We start from the raw sequence: 24,904 nt of genomic DNA on the forward strand, positions 1-24,904 counted from the left end.
CAATCATCATCACATCATCATCATTGTCACTTCATCGTCATCTGCTTGATCAATCATCATCATAGATCAAAGATCATCATCATCATCATCATCATCATCATCAAACATTGATTATTGTCATCCTCATCATCATCATGTATACACTTTTAATATTATATTTTGATTATGTACACATACACCCACTCACACACTCACCATAAACCACGCATGCACACACACACACATTAGGAGAGAGAGAGAGAGAGAGAGAGAGAGAGAGAGAGAGAGAGAGAGAGAGAGAGAGAGAGAGAGAGAGAGAGAGAGAGGGGGGGGGGGGGGGGGGGGGTCTGAAGGTAGAATGTTGAAGACAAGAAATGATGATATTTTTGTTGTACAATTGCAAAAACTACTTATTTGAAACTACTTATATGTGCTTCTAAAATATTCGGCTAAGACAGGGGCATCAAGAGATCATGAGTAGTAAAAATTTAAAACTGAATTGTGGAATTTAAAAGGCTACAGGTTAAGTAATTTCTCCCATTTTTTCCATTCGTTATCAAATTTTTGTTTTTCTTTGTCCTCTTTACCTTTTACAATATATTTCTGGATTGAATAGTTTTCTTTAATTATATTTATAAGAACATTTATATTTAAAGAGTTGTCAAAAACATCTCATTCTATAAATGTACTGTTTTATGATTATGACAATTTCATTGTCAACACGATTACTGGGAAGAGAGTTCTGAAAGAGAAAGCCAAAAATAAACGATTTTTTGTTTACCGAGGAAGGGATTGATAAAGCTTCTAATAATGTTTTAAAGCACTGAAGTAAGTTTTGAACTTCCTGGCACTCCCATAGAACATGGGTAATTGTCTCAGTTTCAGTATTACAGAAAACACAGAGAGGGGAGATAACTAGTCCTAGTTTGAAAAGTAAAGAATTGGTTACCAAGATGTAATGGGTTACTCTGTACTGAAACCATTGAAGTTTTGCACTGTTTGTCACCTGGAATGGGATTCTATGATACCTAGTCCATGATGAGTGGTCAATATCGCCTTACAGTGAGTTCCATTTTTTGGTGCCTGTTGGAATCAATTCTGATTTATTTAAAAGATTATAAAATAATTTTGAACCTTTTTTATCTCTGAAGAAAATCTGTAAGTTAATTGGTATGTATGGGTAAGTTATATTAAGTACTTTATGTGTATCGTATGAGGAGATATATTTTTTTATAGCTGAGACCAGACCATGATACTCTAGAAAATTAGTGTTTATTCTATATTTCTAAAGAAGGGAGATGTAACATTATGTAGCAATACTGTTGTGCTATCTATAGTCAGTTATTATTGACAGTCAGGAGTTATTTCCCCTTATGTATTACCCATAATTCCGGATCCGCCATCTTTGAATAAATTGTTGTTGAGAGAACACGTGTATGTCGTTCTCTGGGCCATGCCCCACCCACTAAACAACATACAAGACATTGCACATGTTAACTAGATGTTGACAGAAAATTAAGTTCCACTATCTCGTGCAAACATACAAAAAAGATCAATTTCACCGGAGCTCTAGAACAACCGACCGACTAGGTCCTGGTGACCCTTGATCTTTTATCGTCATCATTACATGTTTTGAGATGAAATATCATATCAATGTAATTTCTTAAGTGAAAAATGTAAAAAAAAAAAATAATAATAATAATAATAATAATAATAATAATGACGTCATCAAAACCAACCCGTTATTCGAATTACATACTTTACTATAGCCTAAAACATCAATGACGTCGTTAAAACCAACCCGTCAGTCGAATTACATACTTTACAAAAGCTAAATACATCAATGACGTCGTTAAAACCAACCCGTCAGTGGAATTACATACTTTACTATAGCTAACTACATCAATGACGTCATCGAAACTAACTCGTCAGTCGAATTGCATACTCTACCAAAGCCCCAAACCCTAATGACGTCGTCAAAAACCAATCCGTCATTCAAAATGCACAAAAGTCATCGCTAAAAAGATACAAAAATGGTAAGTAAACAAAAACGATGACGTCACACACTCCGGTGATGATAGTGAGTGACTTGGGATCCTATAGTTGGGGGTTGCTAAGGCCGCCATTTTGATTTCGTTTTAACGAAATCCAAGATGGCGAAATTTCTTTTGCAAACACCTCCCTCATATTATCAGGACATAAGCTTAAAAGATATCTAAGAGACTCATCTTCAACATCCTGTTTAGTAGTAGCAATATTTTCAAGTTTATTTTCAAGAGCAATTATCTGGTAATGTATTATTGGAGTCATCAATGGTAGACTGACTGACAAAGTATTTTTTTATAAAGATCTGCGTATCGTTTATCATCTCCAGAGTGATTATCATTAAGTATTATATAAGAAACTTATAAAAGTGTACAACAACTTCCACCGATCTCGTGTCGATTTTACCAGTTAACTTTAAAATGTCTTCACTTGTTTGCTTTCCTAATGGCATCGGTACATGTATACCTTGTCTGTCTAAATCGCCGCCAATGATGTGGATTGTGTATACGTTTTTGCTTTTCGCTGTAATCTTTCCCGAAGCCTAATTCATTTTCTAACTTCATCATGCACCCATGCCGGTACTTTATGTCTTATAACAACAGTTTTATTAGGGATACAACTTCTAAATTTATATAAAAAAATCAATCAATAGTTTTCTAGTGGACCAGTCCAGTCAATATAATTCAAGCTATCACGAAATATTTTATAATCGCCATTCTTAGATCGCGAAATGTGCCTTTCAATATTTATACTCGATGTGTTGACATTCAAGATGAGTTAATGGGACATGGGTATCAAGATTTATCAACTACAACTGTCTTAATACAACTGAAGTCTAAAAGAGATGACGAGTGGACTGTAAACTGATCCAATTATATCTATACCTTATATCGATAAAACGATGAGGGTGAATAGCTAACAGATTTTCATTAAAATCATCGGTGATTAGAACGCTATCACATTTCTAATTATCAATGGAGTGATAAATAAAGTTCTGAATTTCATTTCCAGAGTTTCGTAGTCTATAAAAAGTTCTAACGTGATTATTCTGTTAAAAGTCTGCAATTCAACCGAAATCCAACTGTATTCCGATTACTTATTTCAAAATGCTGAACGTCGAAGGGCAGTAATATTTTTGTTAACATACGCGGCAATACCTGCACCAATCCTCTCTCACCGTGATTTTACATATGGGTTATGGCATTTAGAAATAAAAAGTTCACCTGATGTTTCTTAGCCAAGTCTCAGTAAAAATACCACATTGGTGAAATTCAATAAAAAACTAAATCAATGTTTTGTAGAAGTATTTGTAGTATACTAGTGCTAAATAATCATTGTTAAATATTGTTCAGTCGGAAAACGAAGAAGAATTTTCAGCGCCTGGGTTACTTTCAATATCACCATCTTTAAGAATCAAAATGTCATATGATATATTTTAAGCACAAAAATTGTGTATAAATGCATTCATTTAACAACTTGGCAATGCTTTGACATATATGCTAAACAGTAAAGTAGATTGAACAGAGGGCTTGATATTCACCTGACAAGGGTTCAAGGCCAAGAGTCTTGTATATCTTTAACTTTTGAAACTACCCTCTAAGGTACCTATATTCCCAATCATTTACTTGAAGAATTTTTTCAAAAAGAATAAGAACCCCTCCCCCAATTTTTTTTAAGCGTGTAGCTATAATACCATCATATATCAATATAATATGAACTCATTTAGTTCGTTAACACTACAGAAACAGTAAACACTGCCCTAGTCTAAATTCAGTCTGCAATATCTCCACTTTTGTTCGTTAACACTACAGAAACAGTAAACACTGCCCTAGTCTAAATTCAGTCTGCAATATCTCCACTTTTGTTCGTTAACACTACAGAAACAGTAAACACTGCCCTAGTCTAAATTCAGTCTGCAATATCCCCACATTTGAACGATCTTAACTCAAATATTGTGGTGACCAAACATGCTTGTAATCGACCGTCTGTGTAAAACATGTCCACGTTTTCTGTTATTTTTTATGTATTTCCTCCAAATGCAATATTCGTGAACGAACGAATCTATATGATTCTTGAGCTTTTAAACTTTCGGTTGTTTTTGGAGCTTGACCCCTAAATTTACCGTTTCGCTACGATGTTGGCGGCCAAATCTGATAAGAATGAGACTTCCGGTTATGAAGGAAATAATTCAAATGTTACATGGTTACTAAGGGCAGACTAGACTTCCTCTCTTAGTTATGTTGTCCTTCGCCTACCAAAGACACGACTACCACGTGTCATTCTGGTCTAGAAACAAATGAATAAAAAGAAGGCAATTCATCTCTAGTTAAGGTTTATTTTCAGAAGATATAAGTGATATTTGAATCAGTCCCTGTCATATACAGTGTTATGACACTGTATACACTGGCGGACTTTTCATTTCTTTGGTGGAACGTACTTCTCGTTGTTTGGATTTAGCTGTTCGGCATGGTTATCAGCATCCGTCGCGTTCCCTTTGAAATGCCTGTCATAGCCTTTGTATTCCGGGTTGTTAGGGTTACATTGATTGGCGTGGTTGTCATTGTCCTTCTGTGTAGGAACACCACCAGCTTTGCTAGACATCGTGACGTTCTCAGATGGTCTCAGATGTGTTCAATGACCTGTTGGATTAAAAAAAATTGTATTGCAGAATGATGGAAATTGGTTTATAAAAAAATCCATAGTGTACATGTAATATTATCCCACGGAGACCAAAGTAGATGTGTCGGTGCGACACGAGTGTCCCCACGGGGAACAAAGTAGATGTGTCGGTGCGACACGAGTGTCCCCACGGGGAACAAAGTAGATGTGTCGGTGCGACACGAGTGTCCCCACGGGGAACAAAGTAGATGTGTCGGTGCGACACGAGTGTCCCCACGGGGAACAAAGTAGATGTGTCGGTGCGACACGAGTGTCCCCACGGGGAACAAAGTAGATGTGTCGGTGCGACACGAGTGTCCCCACGGGGAACAAAGTAGATGTGTCGGTGCGACACGAGTGTCCCCACGGGGAACAAAGTAGATGTGTCGGTGCGACACGAGTGTCCCCACGGGGAACAAAGTAGATGTGTCGGTGCGACACGAGTGTCCCCACGGGGAACAAAGTAGATGTGTCGGTGCGACACGAGTGTCCCCACGGGGAACAAAGTAGATGTGTCGGTGCGACACGAGTGTCCCCACGGGGAACAAAGTAGATGTGTCGGTGCGACACGAGTGTCCCCACGGGGAACAAAGTAGATGTGTCGGTGCGACACGAGTGTCCCCACGGGGAACAAAGTAGATGTGTCGGTGCGACAAATTAGATGTGTCGGTGTCCCCACGGGGACCAAAGTAGATGTGTCGGTGCGACACGAGTGTCCCCACGGGGAACAAAGTAGATGTGTCGGTGCGACACGAGTGTCCCCACGGGGACCAAAGTAGATGTGTCGGTGCGACACGAGTGTCCCCACGGGGAACAAAGTAGATGTGTCGGTGCGACACGAGTGTCCCCACGGGGACCAAATTAGATGTGTCGGTGCGACGCGAGTGTTGCCACGGGGACCAAAGTAGATGTGTGGGTGCGACACGAGTATCCCCACGGGGAACAAAGAAGATGTGTCGGTGCGACACGAGTGTCGCCACGGGGACCAAAGTAGATGTGTCGGTGCGACACGAGTGTCCCCACGGGGAACAAAGTAGATGTGTCGGTGCGACACGAGTGTCCCCACGGGGAACAAAGTAGATGTGTCGGTGCGACACGAGTGTCCCCACGGGTACCAAAGTAGATGTGTCGGTGCGACACGAGTGTCCCCACGGGGAACAAAGTAGATGTGTCGGTGCGACACGAGTGTCCCCACGGGTACCAAAGTAGATGTGTCGGTGCGACACAAGTGTCCCCACGGGGAACAAAGTAGATGTGTCGGTGCGACACGAGTGTCCCCACGGGGAACAAAGTAGATGTGTCGGTGCGACACGAGTGTCCCCACGGGGACGGGGAACAAAGTAGATGTGTCGGTGCGACACGAGTGTCCCCACGGGGAACAAAGTAGATGTGTCGGTGCGACACGAGTGTCCCCACGGGGAACAAAGTAGATGTGTCGGTGCGACACGAGTGTCCCCACGGGGAACAAAGTAGATGTGTCGGTGCGACACGAGTGTCCCCACGGGGAACAAAGTAGATGTGTCGGTGCGACACGAGTGTCCCCACGGGGAACAAAGTAGATGTGTCGGTGCGACACGATGTGTCGGTGCGACACGAGTGTCCCCACGGGGAACAAAGTAGATGTGTCGGTGCGACACGAGTGTCCCCACGGGGAACAAAGTAGATGTGTCGGTGCGACACGAGTGTCCCCACGGGGAACAAAGTAGATGTGTCGGTGCGACACGAGTGTCCCCACGGGGAACAAAGTAGATGTGTCGGTGCGACACGAGTGTCCCCACGGGGAACAAAGTAGATGTGTCGGTGCGACACGAGTGTCCCCACGGGGAACAAAGTAGATGTGTCGGTGCGACACGAGTGTCCCCACGGGGACCAAAGTAGATGTGTCGGTGCGACACGAGTGTCCCCACGGGGAACAAAGTAGATGTGTCGGTGCGACACGAGTGTCCCCACGGGGAACAAAGTAGATGTGTCGGTGCGACACGAGTGTCCCCACGGGGAACAAAGTAGATGTGTCCCACGGGGAACAAAGTAGATGTGTCGGTGCGACGGGGAACAAAGTAGATGTGTCGGTGCGACACGAGTGTCCCCACGGGGAACAAAGAAGATGTGTCGGTGCGACACGAGTGTCCCCACGGGGAACAAAGTAGATGTGTCGGTGCGACACGAGTGTCCCCACGGGGAACAAAGTAGATGTGTCGGTGCGACACGAGTGTCCCCACGGGGACCAAATTAGATGTGTCGGTGCGACGCGAATGTCCTCACGGGGAACAAAGAAGATGTGTCGGTGCGACACGAGTGTCCCCACGGGGACCAAATTAGATGTGTCGGTGCGACGCGAGTGTTGCCACGGGGACCAAAGTAGATGTGTGGGTGCGACACGAGTATCCCCACGGGGAACAAAGAAGATGTGTCGGTGCGACACAAAGAAGATGTGTCGGTGCGACACGAGTGTCGCCACGGGGACCAAAGTAGATGTGTCGGTGCGACACGAGTGTCCCCACGGGGAACAAAGTAGATGTGTCGGTGCGACACGAGTGTCCCCACGGGGACCAAATTAGATGTGTCGGTGCGACGCGAATGTCCTCACGGGGAACAAAGAAGATGTGTCGGTGCGACACGAGTGTCCCCACGGGGAACAAAGAAGATGTGTCGGTGCGACACGAGTGTCCCCACGGGGAACAAAGAAGATGTGTCGGTGCGACACGAGTGTCCCCACGGGGACCAAAGTAGATGTGTCGGTGCGACACCAATGTCTCCATGGGGAACAAAGTAGATGTGTCGGTGCGACACGAATGTCTCCATGAAGACCAAAGTATAGAGATTTTAGTGTTATTAAAGTGCAGTCCTCCAGACTTTCCAGACCAGAATGAAAGTTAAACTTTCATCATCTCGTTATACACGTCAACTTCCAGTCCATTATCACCGACTACCTCTGAGAAAATTGATACTTATCACCGTCTAGCTGTGAGGAAGCTGATAATATCAACTTTCTGAGTTAAACACCACAACTGTCGACAAAGAATTGTTCGAAACCAAATAAAGCACTTAATTTTCATCTTCTTATTATACAATTTCGCACCAAATTTCATTTCAATGAATCTTTCGTTTTCGAAGATTAGATAAGCAGAAAGCGAATTATGATGGAATGACGGCTATGACGAACACTACACATATATTATACCTTTGTATATCATCAACACTTTAATCCTGTTGTAGTCGTTTAATTTAGAGAGTGTTTATATTGTATCAGAACTTGAAAATATCGGCTAACTACACTTAAATCAGGTGCATATATTTCAGTACGAAAAACATCGACTATATCACATGGAAAAAATAAGTTAATCGATTTCCTACAGCTACAAGCATACTCCTGTTATAAAATTAATACTTTGCCTGTCCAAAGGTCGGCTTGATATGAAGAAACGCCTTCAACTTTAGTGATATTGTAACTTGATTCCGGAACGCTAGCCAGTGAACAACTCGACGAAGCATGACCAACGAGAAACTTCAGATTCCATATTTGATATGGAAAATACGTCTACGCAAAATTCTTTTCTCTGATTTGTCAAGATTTTTTTTTCTTTTCGTGTTTGGATGAAATACAATCCCGATCCGCCCACTTGATAATGATTGAAGTCAGTGTCAATTCGCCGCCTTGCGACGGGTTTGTAGGGGCTCTTTTTTCATTATAGAATTTTTGTTTATTATTACACAGTGTCATTCAATAAAGCAAACAAGAAACACGGACAACAACATAAAAAGTTTAAAAATCTTAAAATGTACAAATCCCGATCCGCCCATTTGATATCTTAAAATGTACACCCGGCTGAATGAAGTACCACCAGAACAGAATGTCGCCTGCTTATAAGTACTTAACTTACAATTACAGGATTCCAATCTTGGTGATACCTTTGTTTTTTATATTTAAGTGATCAATTTGATGGACATTTATGAAACATCAGCGCCATATTAATCTGTTGTATAAGAATCTTCTCTCACTTATCGATATCACAAATTGCTGCTGCTTTTAGCCCAACAACACTCTTTCCGACTAAAGATGTACACAAATTAATTGCCCACTATCCAATATTACTCATTTCCCTTTGGAATGTGATTGACTCAAGCATGAATGAATTTTAAATGACTGAACTTTTCGCGAATTAGCTGTCAATAACGCCATGTCATGTCACACAAGTTCTTGAAACAAATAATTGAGAAATTAATTATAAGCTTTGATTGGAATAGATTTTAGTTTCTTGCTGGTATGAAAGAAAACTTTATTTGCAAACTTACCATGATTGCGATACGAGCATGCATTTAGCACGAATCTAAAAAGTTTAAACCAATGGAAAATCAAATGCATTGCGTTTAAGAAATGTTCAGAGGATGTTTTCATGTTGAAGAAAATAATTGGCAGCAGACATTATCGTTTAACTCTGTCCTGTACTGCCTTGAAGACATCTTCTCACTGACTGTCGGTCTAAAAAAACTTTAGAAAGAATAGTGCCTATACTGTCAAACAGAATATACAGTGGAAAAAAACACAGGCTAACTCAAATGCCTGAGGTATTTCCAAAGTTCCAAACTCAGGAGAGAAATAATTCCTAATCTAGTTTATAACAAACTGAAAAATCTTAGCTATTCTCAAGTACACTTACCTGGGTGAGCTGCAGAAGAGCTTGTGAGAATTATGTGTTGCGTCTAACTACCTGATGTGTAATCTGCGCATGCGTGGACAACAGCGTACTGGAAATTTCCAGAATTTATTTTCATTTTCGGTTCAACGAAACGATCGTTCATGGTCACGCTAGTTAGCATTTCAAACACATGACTCAATATCGATAATATAAAAAATGTGTAATCTGTGCATGCGTGGACAACAGCGTACTGGAAATTTCCAGAATTCATTTCAAACACGTGACTCAATATCGATAATAATAAGAAATGTATGTAATTGTGAAACTGTACCGTGGTCAGGCCGGCAAGTCCTATTCCAATGGTTTAGATTACCAAAAGCCGTTGCCAAAACATTTTTTTTAAAACAAACCATTAACACAATATTTATTTAAAGATGTTACCAATCAGGAGATTATAATGTCCATTGTGTTGATGGAACGTACACCTAAGCTTATTATGATAAATAAAACAGAGCCGCCTTCAAAATGGAAGCAAATCGGGTCACATCCTACCAGGAGAGCAAAAATAAAGGTGAATTTACAGGATTTCCTGTCACTCTCTGGTGTTAACGGGAACATATGTCTCTCTACCGTGTTAACGAGAACATGTGTCACTCTATAGTGTTAACGGGAACATGTGTCACTCTACCGTGTTAACGAGAACATGTGTCACTATACCGTGTTAACGGGAACATGTGTCACTCTATAGTGTTAACGGGAACATGTGTCACTCTACCGTGTTAACGAGAACATGTGTCACTCTATAGTGTTAACGGGAACATGTGTCACTCTATCGTATTAACGAGAACATGTGTCACTCTATAGTGTTAACGGGAACATGTGTCACTCTACCGTGTTAACGAGAACATGTGTCACTCTATAGTGTTAACGGGAACATGTGTCACTCTATCGTATTAACGAGAACATGTGTCACTCTATAGTGTTAACGGGAACATGTGTCACTCTACCGTGTTAACGAGAACATGTGTCACTCTATAGTGTTAACGGGAACATGTGTCACTCTACCGTGTTAACGAGAACATGTGTCACTCTACCGTGTTAACGGGAACATGTGTCACTATACCGTGTTAACGAGAACATGTGTCACTCTACCGTGTTAACGGGAACATGTGTCACTCTATAGTGTTAACGGGAACATGTGTCACTCTACCGTGTTAACGAGAACATGTGTCACTCTATAGTGTTAACGGGAACATGTGTCACTCTACCGTGTTAACGAGAACATGTGTCACTCTACCGTGTTAACGGGAACATGTGTCACTATACCGTGTTAACGAGAACATGTGTCACTCTACCGTGTTAACGGGAACATGTGTCACTCTATAGTGTTAACGGGAACATGTGTCACTCTACCGTGTTAACGAGAACATGTGTCACTCTATAGTGTTAACGGGAACATGTGTCACTCTACCGTGTTAACGGGAACATGTGTCACTCTATAGTGTTAACGGGAACATATGTCTCTCTACCGTGTTAACGAGAACATGTGTCACTCTATAGTGTTAACGGGAACATGTGTCACTCTACCGTGTTAACGAGAACATGTGTCACTCTATAGTGTTAACGGGAACATGTGTCACTCTACCGTGTTAACGAGAACATGTGTCACTCTATAGTGTTAACGGGAACATGTGTCACTCTATAGTGTTAACGAGAACATGTGTCACTATACCGTGTTAACGGGAACATGTGTCACTATACCGTGTTAACGGGAACATGTGTCACTCTATGGTGTTAACGGGAACATGTGTCACTCTATAGTCTTAACTGGAACATGTGTCACTATACCGTGTTAACGGGAACATGTGTCACTCTATAGTGTTAACGAGAACATGTGTCACTCTATAGTGTTAACGGGAAAATGTGTCACTCTACCATGTTAACGGGAACATGTGTCACTCTATAGTGTTAACGGGAACATGTGTCACTCTACCGTGTTAACGGGAACATGTGTCACTCTATAGTGTTAACGGGAACATGTGTCACTCTACGGTGTTTACATGCCCCACCTATTCGGTACCTGTATTTACACTTTATCCCTCCAGAGTGATTATATGCCCACCTATTCGGTACCTGTATTTACACTTTATCCCTCAAGAGTGTTTACATGCCCCATCTATTCGGTACCTGTATTTACACTTCATTCCTCCAGAGTGTTTACATGCCCCACCTATTCGGTACCTGTATTTACACTTCATTCCTCCAGAGTGTTTACAGGCCCCACCCATTCAGTATCTGTATCTACACTTCATCCCTCCAATTTTGGGAATCCCCAGAATTAAAGGAGATGTGTCACTTTTGTTTTTGAAGCAACAATTTGAGAGTCATAAAAGAAGTTTTAATACCAAATGATGAAATGTGAGCAGTATCCATCTCTCAAAAGGATGAATCATGCTTGCCAATGATCATCATAAAGAAATCACAGTTAAACCAAGAAAGGTCGACGTTTTCCCTTTTGCCGCTTGACCTTGACCTTGACCTTCTAGCCCCTTAAACATGTGACATGATAAAGCTCTTAATTTCCTTTAATTTGACACCAAGATTATCCATTTCCAGTGTAAAACAGTGAAGTTTATGCTTTACAATCATTTGTTAGGATGAAATGGAGAATTTTGGTATCTGCCGATCTCGGAGGTCAAAACACTTATAAAATTTGGAAGGAAAGAGGTTAAGCTATGGAGACCTTCCTTTCTCAGAAACCTCTGAGGGATGTAATAAACATAATGGTGACAACAGACTTTGACAATAAAAGTCCAGGATCAGATAGTTTTACTGCTGACTTTTTTAAAATGTTTCTGGAAACAGATAGGTACCTTTGTTGTCAGATCCTTGAATTTTGGATATAATAATAATGAGCTTTCTATAACACAAAGACAGGGGGTTATAACTTGTATACCAAAGGGAAATAAGCCTAGACATTTCATTAAGAATTGGCGACCTATATCACCTCTGAATATTGTATATAAAATAGCTTCAGGGGCAATAGCAAATAGATTAAAACAGTCTTAAATAAACTTATCGATAATGTTCAGACAAGTTTTTTAGCAGGACGTTACATAGGAGAAAACCCCAGACTTATCTATGACATAATGAATTTCACAGAAGAAAATGATATACCAGGAATGCTTTTAATGATAGACTTTGAGAAAGCATTTGATTCTGTTGCATGGGATTATATAGACAAAACACTTGATGTTTTTTGAAAACTTTTCATAATAATGTTTCCTCACCAATTAATCAGGGTGGGAATCTTTCAAAATTTTTCAATGTCAAACGCGGTTGTCGACAAGGTGACCCGATCGCACGGTATATTTTTATATTATGCACAGAAATTTTAGCAATAAGATTAAGAAATAATAACAATATAACAGGTATAGATGTTAATAATTTCCCATTACTTCTTTCTCAATATGCTGATGACACTTCTCTAATACTTGATGGGTCTGAAAAGTCTTTGCGAAAATCAATTTCTGAACTAAATTTATTCGCCCAGATCTCTGGTTTGAAAATTAATACAAGTAAAACACAAGTAATATGGATTGGGAGTAAGAAATATAGTAATGATACATTTTTACCTGATTTAGATTTACAGTGGGGAGGGATAAATTTATATTGGTAGGAGTAGATTTTAGTGTGAATTTGCATGAAACGCCTAAACTGAGTTATGACAAAAAGCTGGTTAAACTTAAGTCTCTTATTAAGACTTGGAGTAGAAGAAACATATAATCAAGTCCATTTTAATATCACAGTTCAACCACTTATTCATTACCCTCCCAAATCCCAGTTCTGCTTTTATTAACCAGTTAAATACAACTCTTTATAACTTCCTTTGGAGTGGCAAAATAGATAAAGTAAAAAGGAATGTTTTAACTAAAGATTACGATGAAGGGGGGTTGAAGATGGTTAACATTCAGCCCTTTATTGATGCACTTAAACTAGGATGGCTTAAGAGATATTTTACCAGTGTAAAAACAAACAGGTGGAAAACATTTTTAACTAGCTGGATAGACGTTGAAAAAGGTGTTAGTTATGGCAGTGATTATATAAGAATGTGTCAAAAAAGCTGTAAAAATAAGTTTTGGTGTGATGTTTTTAAAGCGTGGGAAAAGTTATTGAATTCTAATTGTAGTGTAAAATATGAACAAGTGTCACTCCTTAAAACCCCCTTATGGTACAACCGAAAGCTTTTAGTGGAACTTCTGTTTTTTATAAGGACTGGTTTTCTAAGGGTGTTGGAGTGATAAATGATATGTTTAAAGACTCAAGCTCACTTTCCTTCTATCCCTTTACTGAATTTACACAGTTATATGGTATTCGAACTAATTTCCTGAAGTTCCAGGGGATTGTTAACTGTATACGAAAAAATTATAATCTACAGAAGATAAATGGCACTCATTTGACTTTACCTTACCTTCCTCCTAACATAGAATTATTTCTCAACAGATGTAAAGACACTAAAAACGTATATACTGCTCTATCCAAAAACAATTCCTACTGGTAAGAAAAAATGGTCTGAACAATTTGATTTCGAGGAATCAACATGGGCAAATATTTTCTCTTTACCTTTCAAAATTACTAATTATTCAAAACTTCAGTGGTTTCAGTATAGAATCTTACATAATATTTTAGCAACAAATTCGATACTCTTCAAGGCAAAAATAGTCACTAGTCCAATATGTACTTTCTGTAAATCTGAAACAGAAACTATAACCCATATCCTTTGGGAATGTGAAAACGTGCAAAATTTTCTACAGAGTTTAGAAACACTACTTGAAGCCCTCCTTATACCTTTTACTATCAACAAAGAATCTTTTCTATTTGGATACTGGACACTTAAAGGTAAGGTTAACAAAATTGACAATGAGGTCAATATCATTATTAAATATCATATTTATAAAACCAGATGTTTAAACGGTTTTCTTAACATTAATGTGCTTATTAATTCAATTAAAGATCATTACAATGTTAAAAAATATATTGAAACAGCAAAAGGAAATTCTTTTATGGAAGTTTCCGTTTAGAGTGGAGAAAAAATTGTTTTGGTGTTTTCAATTACCCCGTTGTCTGAATCGAAGGCGAAACCCGAAAAATACGTGGAAAAAAATTGTCGCCTGAAGCGCCACAACAACCACTACACAAAACAAATACACGGTTTGACCCTCTTATGATAGCATGCAGTGAGATAAGAATATTTTAAAGTCTAAAAAACTACGAATACGACCTTCAAGGTAGGTTTTCTGAAAACTTCCATCTGACCGAGATAACTGTAGCGATATTTATACATGTACTTCACATCCTGGTGTTTACAGAAAATCGACTTGATATATATATACACATATACAGCAGACTAGAAAATATTTCTACCACTCAGGGGACATTGTTCAATATCTTTTCAAAAATATCAATTACATGATGAAATGACGCATGTTGCCTTTTGATCGAATTAGTATTTAAATATGAGTTTTAATGACCAGCACATGATTTGTACAGTCTAATTGACCAACTTACGAATACAGTCGGTATTGATAACAAGTTACCAAGCCTTTGTGTGTGTAAAATTTGTGCGTGACATATTTTATTGACTCAGAAAGGAATCAAAGGGGTTGGGCAACTTATTAGGCCCATCTCCTGACACAATCAAATTGGTTGGACACAAGTTCTGACAACTTACTAGGTCCTCCCCTGACACAATCAAATTGGTTGGACACAAGTTCTGATAACTTACTAGGCCCTCTCCTGACACAATCAAAGGGGTTGGGCACAAGTTCTGACAACTTACTAGGTCCTCCCCTGACACAATCAAATTGGTTTGACACAAGTTCTGACAACTTACTAGGTCCTCCCCTGACACAATCAAATTGGATGGACACAAGTTCTGACAACTTACTAGGCCCATCTCCTGACACAATCAAATTGGTTGGACACAAGTTCTGACAACTTACCAGTCCCTCTCCTGACACAATCAAATTGGTTGGACATAAGTTCTGCCAACTTACCAGGCCGTCTCCTGACACACTCAAATTGGTTGGACACAAGTTCTGACAACTTACTAGGCCCATCTCCTGACACAATCAAATTGGTTCGACACAAGTTCTGATAACTTACTAGGCCCTCTCCTGACACAATCAAAGGGGTTGGGCACAAGTTCTGACAACTTACTAGGTCCTCCCCTGACACAATCAAATTGGTTTGACACAAGTTCTGACAACTTACTAGGTCCTCCCCTGACACAATCAAATTGGATGGACACAAGTTCTGACAACTTACTAGGCCCATCTCCTGACACAATCAAATTGGTTGGACACAAGTTCTGACAACTTACCAGTCCCTCTCCTGACACAATCAAATTGGTTGGACACAAGCTCTGACAACTTACTAGGCCCATCTCCTGACACAATCAAATTGGTTGGACACAAGTTCTGACAACTTACTAGGCCCATCTCCTGACACAATCAAATTGGTTGGACACAAGTTCTGACAACTTACTAGGCCCTCTCCTGACACAATCAAATTGGTTGGACACAATTTCTGACAACTTACTAGGCCCTCTCCTGACACAATCAAAGGGGTTGGGCACAAGTTCTGACAACTTACTAGGTCCTCCCCTGACACAATCAAATTGGTTGGACACAAGTTCTGATAACTTACTAGATCCTCCCCTGACACAATCAAATTGGTTGGACACAAGTTCTGACAACTTACTAGGTCCTCTCCTGACACAATCAAATTGGTTGGACACAAGTTCTGACAACTTACTAGGCCCTCTCCTGACACACTCAAATTGGTTGGACACAAGTTCTGACAATTTACTAGGCCCTCTCCTGACACACTCAAATTGGTTGGACACAAGTTCTGACAACTTACTAGGCCCTCTCCTGACACAATCAAAGGGGTTGGGCACAAGTTCTGACAACTTACTAGGTCCTCCCCTGACACAATCAAATTGGTTGGACACAAGTTCTGACAACTTACTCGGCCCTCTCCTGACACAATCAAATTGGTTGGACACAAGTTCTGACAACTTACTAGGTCCTCCCCTGACACAATCAAATTGGTTGGACACAAGCTCTGACAACTTACTAGGCCCATCTCCTGACACAATCAAATTGGTTGGACACAAGTTCTGACAACTTACTAGGCCCATCTCCTGACACAATCAAATTGGTTGGACACAAGTTCTGACAATTTACTAGGCCCTCTCCTGACACAATCAAATTGGTTGGACACAATTTCTGACAACTTACTAGGCCCTCTCCTGACACAATCAAAGGGGTTGGGCACAAGTTCTGACAACTTACTAGGTCCTCCCCTGACACAATCAAATTGGTTGGACACAAGTTCTGATAACTTACTAGGTCCTCCCCTGACACAATCAAATTGGTTGGACACAAGTTCTGACAACTTACTAGGTCCTCTCCTGACACAATCAAATTGGTTGGACACAAGTTCTGACAACTTACTAGGCCCTCTCCTGACACAATCAAATTGGTTGGACACAAGTTCTGACAACTTACCAGGCCCTCTCCTGACACAATCAAAGGGTTTGGGCACAAGTTCTGACAACTTACTAGGCCCTCCCCTGACAACACAAAACATACCTAAAGATATTGTATGTAACAAACAGGTTCAACATGAATACACACTACTAAATAACACGAACAAGTAAGACGAGAAAGAAAGCGTGGGAAGGGAGGTGAAAGAAGGGGACAGGGGGATGCGGATGGGTGGGGTCTTTGGTTGCAGTAGCTGTCCACTTTTTAGTATAAAACCTCGAACTTGATTTTATAAATGACTGTACAGCGAGTACTATATTACTATTTGTTTCAAAAGGAAGACCAACATCTCTCCATATGGGAATATCCAGTTGGGGGGACATCTTCATTACCATCACCACGCTGACATTCATGTGAAACACATATACCTACGCGGAATAAATCACGTTTAAGACCACCACATTTTTGTCTAATTTGTGCTAAAAGAACTGAGAAGTATCGGTTACCAACGGTAAGATAATTTGGTAAAACTCGTAGTACCGCTGATATTTTGGTATTGAATGTAAAAATTTATGGGGCACTTTTTACAGAATCATCGAGTTCTTCCATAAATTAATTGAAGAAGGGATAAAAGATTTTTAAGAATATCTAATCTACAGCGTGGTATCTAATAGTTATCTGGATTACGAAAATTACGATGAAGATCGCTTCTTCTAAAAGGAAAAAAATACAAAGATACTCTCGTACTAATCGATTAAGTATCTTGTAAAAAGTTTACACTGTTCTCTTCTAGATTTTAACGGAACCCAACCAGTTTCAAAGTAAAGCGTCTCCCAAGAGGCAACAGGGAGGATAGGCCAGTTACAACCTGGCTGCTTCTAATTGTAACCTATCCAAGACGTGTCAACAAAGCGAACCATTTCATATGATATAATTTGAATAGCTAAACCAGCAATCTGCATAACCTTACTTAGTAGTCACCAACCGGCGGAAAAGCTCCCCACATGCACATTATGTCGTATTTACTGTTATGTTAATTATATATGTGTGTAATTGCCTTTTTATATATTGTGTTAAGAGGACCAAATCCAATTTACATAAAAACGAAAACTAAAAAAACTAAATCTTAATTAACCAGACAATTATATACAAATTTGTCACAAATTGTTATGCATATCGAACGTATAGATCGCTTGTCAAGGTGTGTATGCACAAGGATTTCAGGATCTGTATCAAAGGATTCAGATGTGATAAACTATCAACAAATTTGTAGCATTTGCATAAGTATGATAAAATGTTCAAAGCATATACGTCAACTACATTAACCTGATAGGTAATCTATAGCCATAACAACTTGGAGTTACCTCCCCTTACCTACTTTACCCCATATAATGTTCTGCAGAATATGTATTGTATTCCGCATGTACTAAGTTTGGAAAGGTCTTGTATAGACATAGCATGCTCCCGCCACCATTACAACCACCACCACCACCACCACCACCACTACCACCACAACCACCACTATCACCAACACCACCACCATCACCACCGCCACCGCCATCACTAACACCACTACCACCACCACTTTCATAGCCATAGCCGCCACCCCCACCACCACATCCACCACCACCACCGCCACCACCACTACCACCACCAAATAACGTCGTGCTTAAACTGTGATTCTGGTGCTATGTCTTGTTTGTTGGTCTTCGAAAACGGACCCTGTCCTCTGTTGGACTTTATAACAACGAAGTTTTATAAGACCTTCCATGACGCAGGATGTCATACCCCATTGCTGACTCGCTTGTTTGCACCTTCTAATCAACAGAGGGCGTTTTACTGGTCGGTGGGTGCGAAGTCGACTATTATTCAAATGTCTATAAAACGAGAAACGGAACCGGCTAGTCGTAGACACTAGAAGAGAGCCCATTTTCCAAGGGTAGACCGTTGAAAAAAAAATCAAGAAAATACCAACATGGCAACATAATTATAATACAAACTCAAATCCCATACAACTAGGGCAAGATATGAACAAAAGAAACATTAACACGGAGACTCCTGGGATAGTACAAAGGTGTTCTGGAAGAATAAGCGGCTTATGTTTCATCGACGACACCCGACATGTAAATCTTGGTCAATCCAAGTAAGTAATGTCATGTCTCAAATGAGAACAAGGTATACAATAACGGAAAAATCGGGCAAACTAACAAACTAACTAAATAATCACGACAGTCAGTAAAATCATACCTCTCTCTAAATAATCACAACAGCCAGTAAATCATACCTCTCTCTAAATAATCACGACAGTCAGTAAATCATACCTCTCTCTAAATAATCACGACAGTCAGTAAAATCATACCTCTCTCTAAATAATCACAACAGTCAATAAATCATATCTCTCTCTAAATAATCACGACAGTCAGTAAAATCATACCTCTCTCTAAATAATCACGACAGTCAGTAAATCATACCTCTCTCTAAATAATCACGACAGTCAGTAAAATCATACCTCTCTCTAAATAATCACAACAGCCAGTAAATCATACCTCTCTCTAAATAATCACAACAGCCAGTAAATCATACCTCTCTCTAAATAATCACAATAGCCAGTAAATCATACCTCTCTCTAAATAATCACGACAGTCAGTAAATCATATCTCTCTCTAAATAATCACAACAGTCAATAAATCATACCTCTCTCTAAATAATCACAACAGTCAGTAAATCATACCTCTCTCTAAATAATCACAACAGTCAGTAAAATCATACCTCTCATTAAATAATCAGTAAATCATACCTCTCTCTAAATAATCACAACAGTCAGTAAATCATACCTCTCTCTGAATAATCACGACAGTCAGTAAATCATACCTCTCTCTGAATAATCACGACAGTCAGTAAAATCATACCTCTCATTAAATAATCAGTAAATCATACCTCTCTCTAAATAATCACGACAGTCAATCAATCATACCTCTCTCTAAATAATCACGACAGTCAGTAAAATCATACCTCTCTCTAAATAATCACGACAGTCAGTAAAATCATACCTCTCTCTAAATAATCACGACAGTCAGTAAATCATACCTCTCTCTGAATAATCACGACAGTCAGTAAAATCATACCTCTCTCTGAATAATCACGACAGTCAGTAAAATCATATCTCTCTCTAAATAATAACGACAGTCAGTAAAATCATACCTCTCTCTAAATAATCACGACAGTCAGTAAAATCATATCTCTCTCTAAATAATCACGACAGTCAATAAATCATACCTCTCTCTAAATAATAACGACAGTCAGTAAAATCATATCTCTCTCTAAATAATAACGACAGTCAGTAAAATCATACCTCTCTCTAAATAATCACGACAGTCAATAAATCATACCTCTCTCTAGATAATCACGACAGTCAATAAATCATACCTCTCTCTAAATAATCACGACGGTCAATAAATCATACCTCTCTCTAAATAATAACGACAGTCAGTAAATCATACCTCTCTCTAAATAATCACAACAGCCAATAAATCATACCTCTCTCTAAATATTCACGACAGTCAGTAAAATCATACCTCTCTCTAAATAATCACGACGGTCAATAAATCATACCTCTCTCTAAATAATCACAACAGTCAATAAATCATATCTCTGTCTAAATAATAACGACAGTCAGTAAATCATACCTCTCTCTAAATAATCACAACAGCCAATAAATCATACCTCTCTCTAAATAATAACGACAGCCAGTAAATCATACCTCTCTCTAAATAATCACAACAGCCAATAAATCATACCTCTCTCTAAATATTCACGACAGTCAGTAAAATCATACCTCTCTCTAAATAATCACGACAGTCAATAAATCATATCTCTCTCTAAATAATCACGACAGTCAGTAAATCATACCTCTCTCTAAATAATCACGATAGTCAGTAAAATCATACCTCTCTCTAAATAATCACGATAGTCAATAAATCATACCTCTCTCTAAATAATCACGATATTCAATAAAATCATTTGGTTAATGCGTTACCGTTAATGAGAGCTCTCGTACCTTGCATTTTGGATAATGCATTACCTTTGATGAGAGCTCTCGTACCTTGCATTTTGGTTAATGCATTACCTTTGATTAGAGCTCTCGTACCTTGCATTTTGGTTAATGCATTACCTTTGATGAGAGCTGTCGTACCTTACATTTTGGATAATGCATTGACCTGCATTAACTACGTATCCAACTGGTCAAGAGCATGCTGGATTAATAGTTCATTTTATTTCATCTAAAAGTTGAGTTTTTACGGCAAAATTCTTGGAAACATTTGGCTTAGAGTATCCATAAGAAATGACAGAGGTATTTCTGAATTGAGAATTTGGTGGTAAGTTAGCTTGGACGAAATCATAGTATTTACTTCCTTGTTTACATGTTGATCTTTCGTTATTGTTTGCTTTGTTTATTTGCTGGGCTTATTGCTCTACCAAGAAAAAAGCCCAAATATTTTGCCGGGGAGAAATGAAAAGTTCTTGACGAGTTTCATCAATCTAAAATGAAATAGAAACGAATGTAAGATTCTGTTTTTTGTAATTGCTCCAAGACTTTAGTTCCGGGGTTTGCTGTAACCTTTAGATTGCTCATAGACTTCAGTCTCGGGGTTTGCTGTAACCTTTAGATTGCTTCTAGACTTTAGTCCCGGGGTTTGCTGTAACCTTTAGATTGCTCCTAGATTTTAGTCCCGATGTGCTGTAACATTAAGATTTCTCCTAGACCTTAGTCCCGGGGATTGTTGTAACCTTTAGATTGTTCCGAGACTTTAGTTCCGGGGTTTGCTGTAACCTTTAGATTTCTCCTGGACTTTAGTTCCCGGGTTTGCTGTAACCTTTAGATTGCTCCTAAACTTTAGACTCGGGGTTAGCTGTAACCTTTAGATTGTTCCGAGACTTTAGTTCCGGGGTTTGCTGTAACCTACATGCCACGTTTTAATTAATTTGAATGGTTGCAATGTTATTCGTGTAAACATGTACTTTTCATTCTCTTGAAATAACTGAAAACCGTATCATTTGTTGACTTGTGGTTAGTGCAACTGCCTATCATTTTTGTGACATTTCGTTTGATCAGTTTTGATTCTTTTTTAGTCGTCATCTAGGTTTCAACACTTTATGTTCTTAGCATCATTGATGAGTCCTAGAAGGACAAAACAGCTGTATGATACAGCATCAACGACGAGTCCTAGAAGGACAAAACAGCTGTATGATACAGTTTGATGGATATTTTGCATAGTTCTACTGTATCTTATCTGAGAAAAATTCCACAAGGTAATTGTAAAGATAATATTAAAGTATACTTAAGCTGGTAAGTAATCCCTATTAATACAAGTTTTGTGGATATATCAAAACAACGTAATAAAGATGGGACCCACTTAAAATACAAATCGATGTTTGAAAATACGAAGTTCGCGAGGCCGTCACGAAAAACAGAAAATAAAACACACGTGAGAATCTACATTCTCAAATGCGCACGTGTAGTAGGAATGGGAAAATGCGACGGTTCGGCAAAGATTGTAAATGGTGGCATGTTTACATAATGTGAATATCAACAGTATTATACTCCGAATGGCACGGATAATGGTGATAGTCGATGTTCCCTTCAAGTTCTTGATTTGTTACGGTCCATCATCTGCAAATCACTACAACACTGGGGCACGCAATCGTTTGAAAAATGGAGTAAAAAAGATAGAAAAAACATGCTGTCTTTTCGTACAACATTATTTCATTTTTAATGAGAACAATTATTTTTTGAAATTTCGAAAAACATAATTGAAGTTATTCAGGTATTATACAAACGTTAAGAAATGTATAAAATGAACAGAACGGACATTATTATGTGATTAAAAAACCAAACAAACACACACACCAACACCACCACTACCACCACACGCACACACACACACAATAAACACACTCACACGCGCGCATACTCGCACAGACAAACTGTCGGAAGTCGGTACGTCTTCGGTTATTAGTGCTGTGGGACCTGTAGTGTTTAGTGTTGAATAGAGTGATGTCCCTTTAATCTCCAGGTGTCGTTTTGAAAGCTGAGCTGGAAATCATGATTGATTAGCTGGTGAGTAAGAAGTTGTCAAGGCTAATTAATCGATGTTCGGATCTTGTTTATATTGACACCTAACATTTTCGTAAGATATGTCAGTAGAGTTCTCACAGGAACATCGTCCATACACATCAGACATGGATAAAAGTTGACAACACCTTGTAGCACGTTGAGTCATTTTCGGTACTTTCGGTTAGAAAAAATTGCAGTGACTTTATGTATCTTTATATATCTTTTACGCAGTCACTAGCGATCATAGCTATTACTACTGAAAAGTGGAAATAACACTAGTAACAACTAATTCATCGCTTATGTATTGTGAAAAAACAACAACAAACAAATCTGCTTTATCACTCGATACACTGTATGGTAGACCTGATCTACTGTACGAACCATGTATAGTATTAGTTAATTGAGATCGCTGCCTTTACACCTCCTACATCCATGACCAATACAACTAATTCATAATTATACAACGCCAAGTAATTTCAGAATAGAATTGTACACAGTGATGATTGAAAAGAGATGATTACAATACGTTAGTTGTCATACAAGTTATAATTGTATACGGTATAGTGTCTCATTTTCACTCTGTAAACCATTACACTTAAGGCGCTTACAATTGTGGATATGTAATGATTGCAGAATGTGTTGCTTCAAAGTGTCAACTTTACAGCGATAATGTTTTATCGTGTTGCTCTACTGGATTATCACTTACCAACATGGCAAGGGAGAATTTTTCTATAGCTCATTCAGTAGAGTGTTTAGTAAGCCAGAGATCCTGAGTTTAGTCTCTTATTATCAGGCCCTATATCTGTATGTTGACAATCTTTGAAAGCTCCCTAGCCAAGCGAGTTCCATAATTGATATTTTACGTTTTTTGAAATACATCAATAAAATAAAGGATAATCTGTGTATAATTCATTTGCAAACTTTGTTAAATGTTTTGCTGATGATCTGGATTGATAAATTGCCTTTCATTTGTTGTCTGTTATATTAACAAACTTTGGTTAACATAAAGGTTACCACATCATAAGGGTGCAGCTTATATTCCGGTGCATTTAATATGTAGATCAAATAAAAAAAAGGTTAAAATTGGCTATGCAGCTTATGTAATTCAGTACCTGGATATACATATATTTTTATGTACCAATTTGGCAATGTTGATGAAATCAATTTACAACAGCAGTAACTGGGTATATAGTTATGCATGCGCATGACACCAGCACAATGTACTTTATTAAATTTTGTATTATACAAATGTTTATTTCATTTCAGGGATGAACATGTTACATAGAAAAGTTAAAGAAAAAAAACCTGACTTAAGGTAAGTAAAATTTGTTTAAAAATGTAGTGAGTGTGGTAAATGTTCCCAGACAGAATTTGATGCTGTCTTTCATGCTTTAGTTTATCACATGCATTTATTGACCAACTTCATGTTTACACACAATATATACACATTGAATGTAATGTCTAGACAGGACCAAATTTTTTTCAAATTGTTGCAGAGCTTTTGTTAGTCAAAGGAATTGTATGACAAAGTTTAATGTTGGGTTTATCGTTTGGATGTCTGACCTGGTAGGCTTTGTTTTATATCTCAGTATCGTAATGTATGTATGATCATTAATCACTATAGTATATTGTTATGACACAGCTAACTTGCAGCTTGAGTCACTTGTTGATGTAAAGAAAGGCCTGAAAAGTGACCACTGTATATTTAGAGGATACTTAATGGTTTCCCATTTAAAATTTATATTTTTTACATGTGTAAAGCACAAGTGAAGAAGACATACTTTGTCATATGAGTATTATTTTTACGAATTATTTGTTACAATTCTAAAAGAAAACAAATGAAAAAGCAGGTCTAAACCTAAAATAAAGTGGTGCTGAAAAAAGTTGAAAAAATATTAGTGTGTTTTTTTATGTCC

At 38.7% G+C, this 24,904-nt stretch overlaps 1 protein-coding gene and 1 long non-coding RNA gene across 2 annotated transcripts in view; one reads left to right on the forward strand and one right to left on the reverse strand.

Annotated features, from left to right (window-relative positions):
• Window positions 1-4,340: 4,340 nt before the first annotated feature.
• The window catches only part of LOC132562835 (uncharacterized), a 28,436-nt gene continuing 7,872 nt past the window's right edge, over window positions 4,341-24,904 (reverse strand). The window contains exon 2 of the long non-coding RNA XR_009554776.1: window positions 4,341-4,664. This is a non-coding gene — a long non-coding RNA (uncharacterized LOC132562835). The remainder of the gene's footprint in view (window positions 4,665-24,904) is intronic.
• The window catches only part of LOC132562834 (uncharacterized), a 42,391-nt gene continuing 40,445 nt past the window's right edge, over window positions 22,959-24,904 (forward strand). Inside the window, exons 1-2 of the mRNA XM_060227608.1 lie at window positions 22,959-22,991; window positions 24,255-24,303. The gene's annotated coding sequence lies outside the window, so the exon portion shown is untranslated. The remainder of the gene's footprint in view (window positions 22,992-24,254; window positions 24,304-24,904) is intronic.

Source organism: Ylistrum balloti, unplaced genomic scaffold (assembly GCF_031769215.1).
Source record: "Ylistrum balloti isolate Yb309-2 unplaced genomic scaffold, AGI_CSIRO_Ybal_v1 Utg371528, whole genome shotgun sequence".
NCBI lineage: Eukaryota > Metazoa > Mollusca > Bivalvia > Pectinida > Pectinidae > Ylistrum > Ylistrum balloti.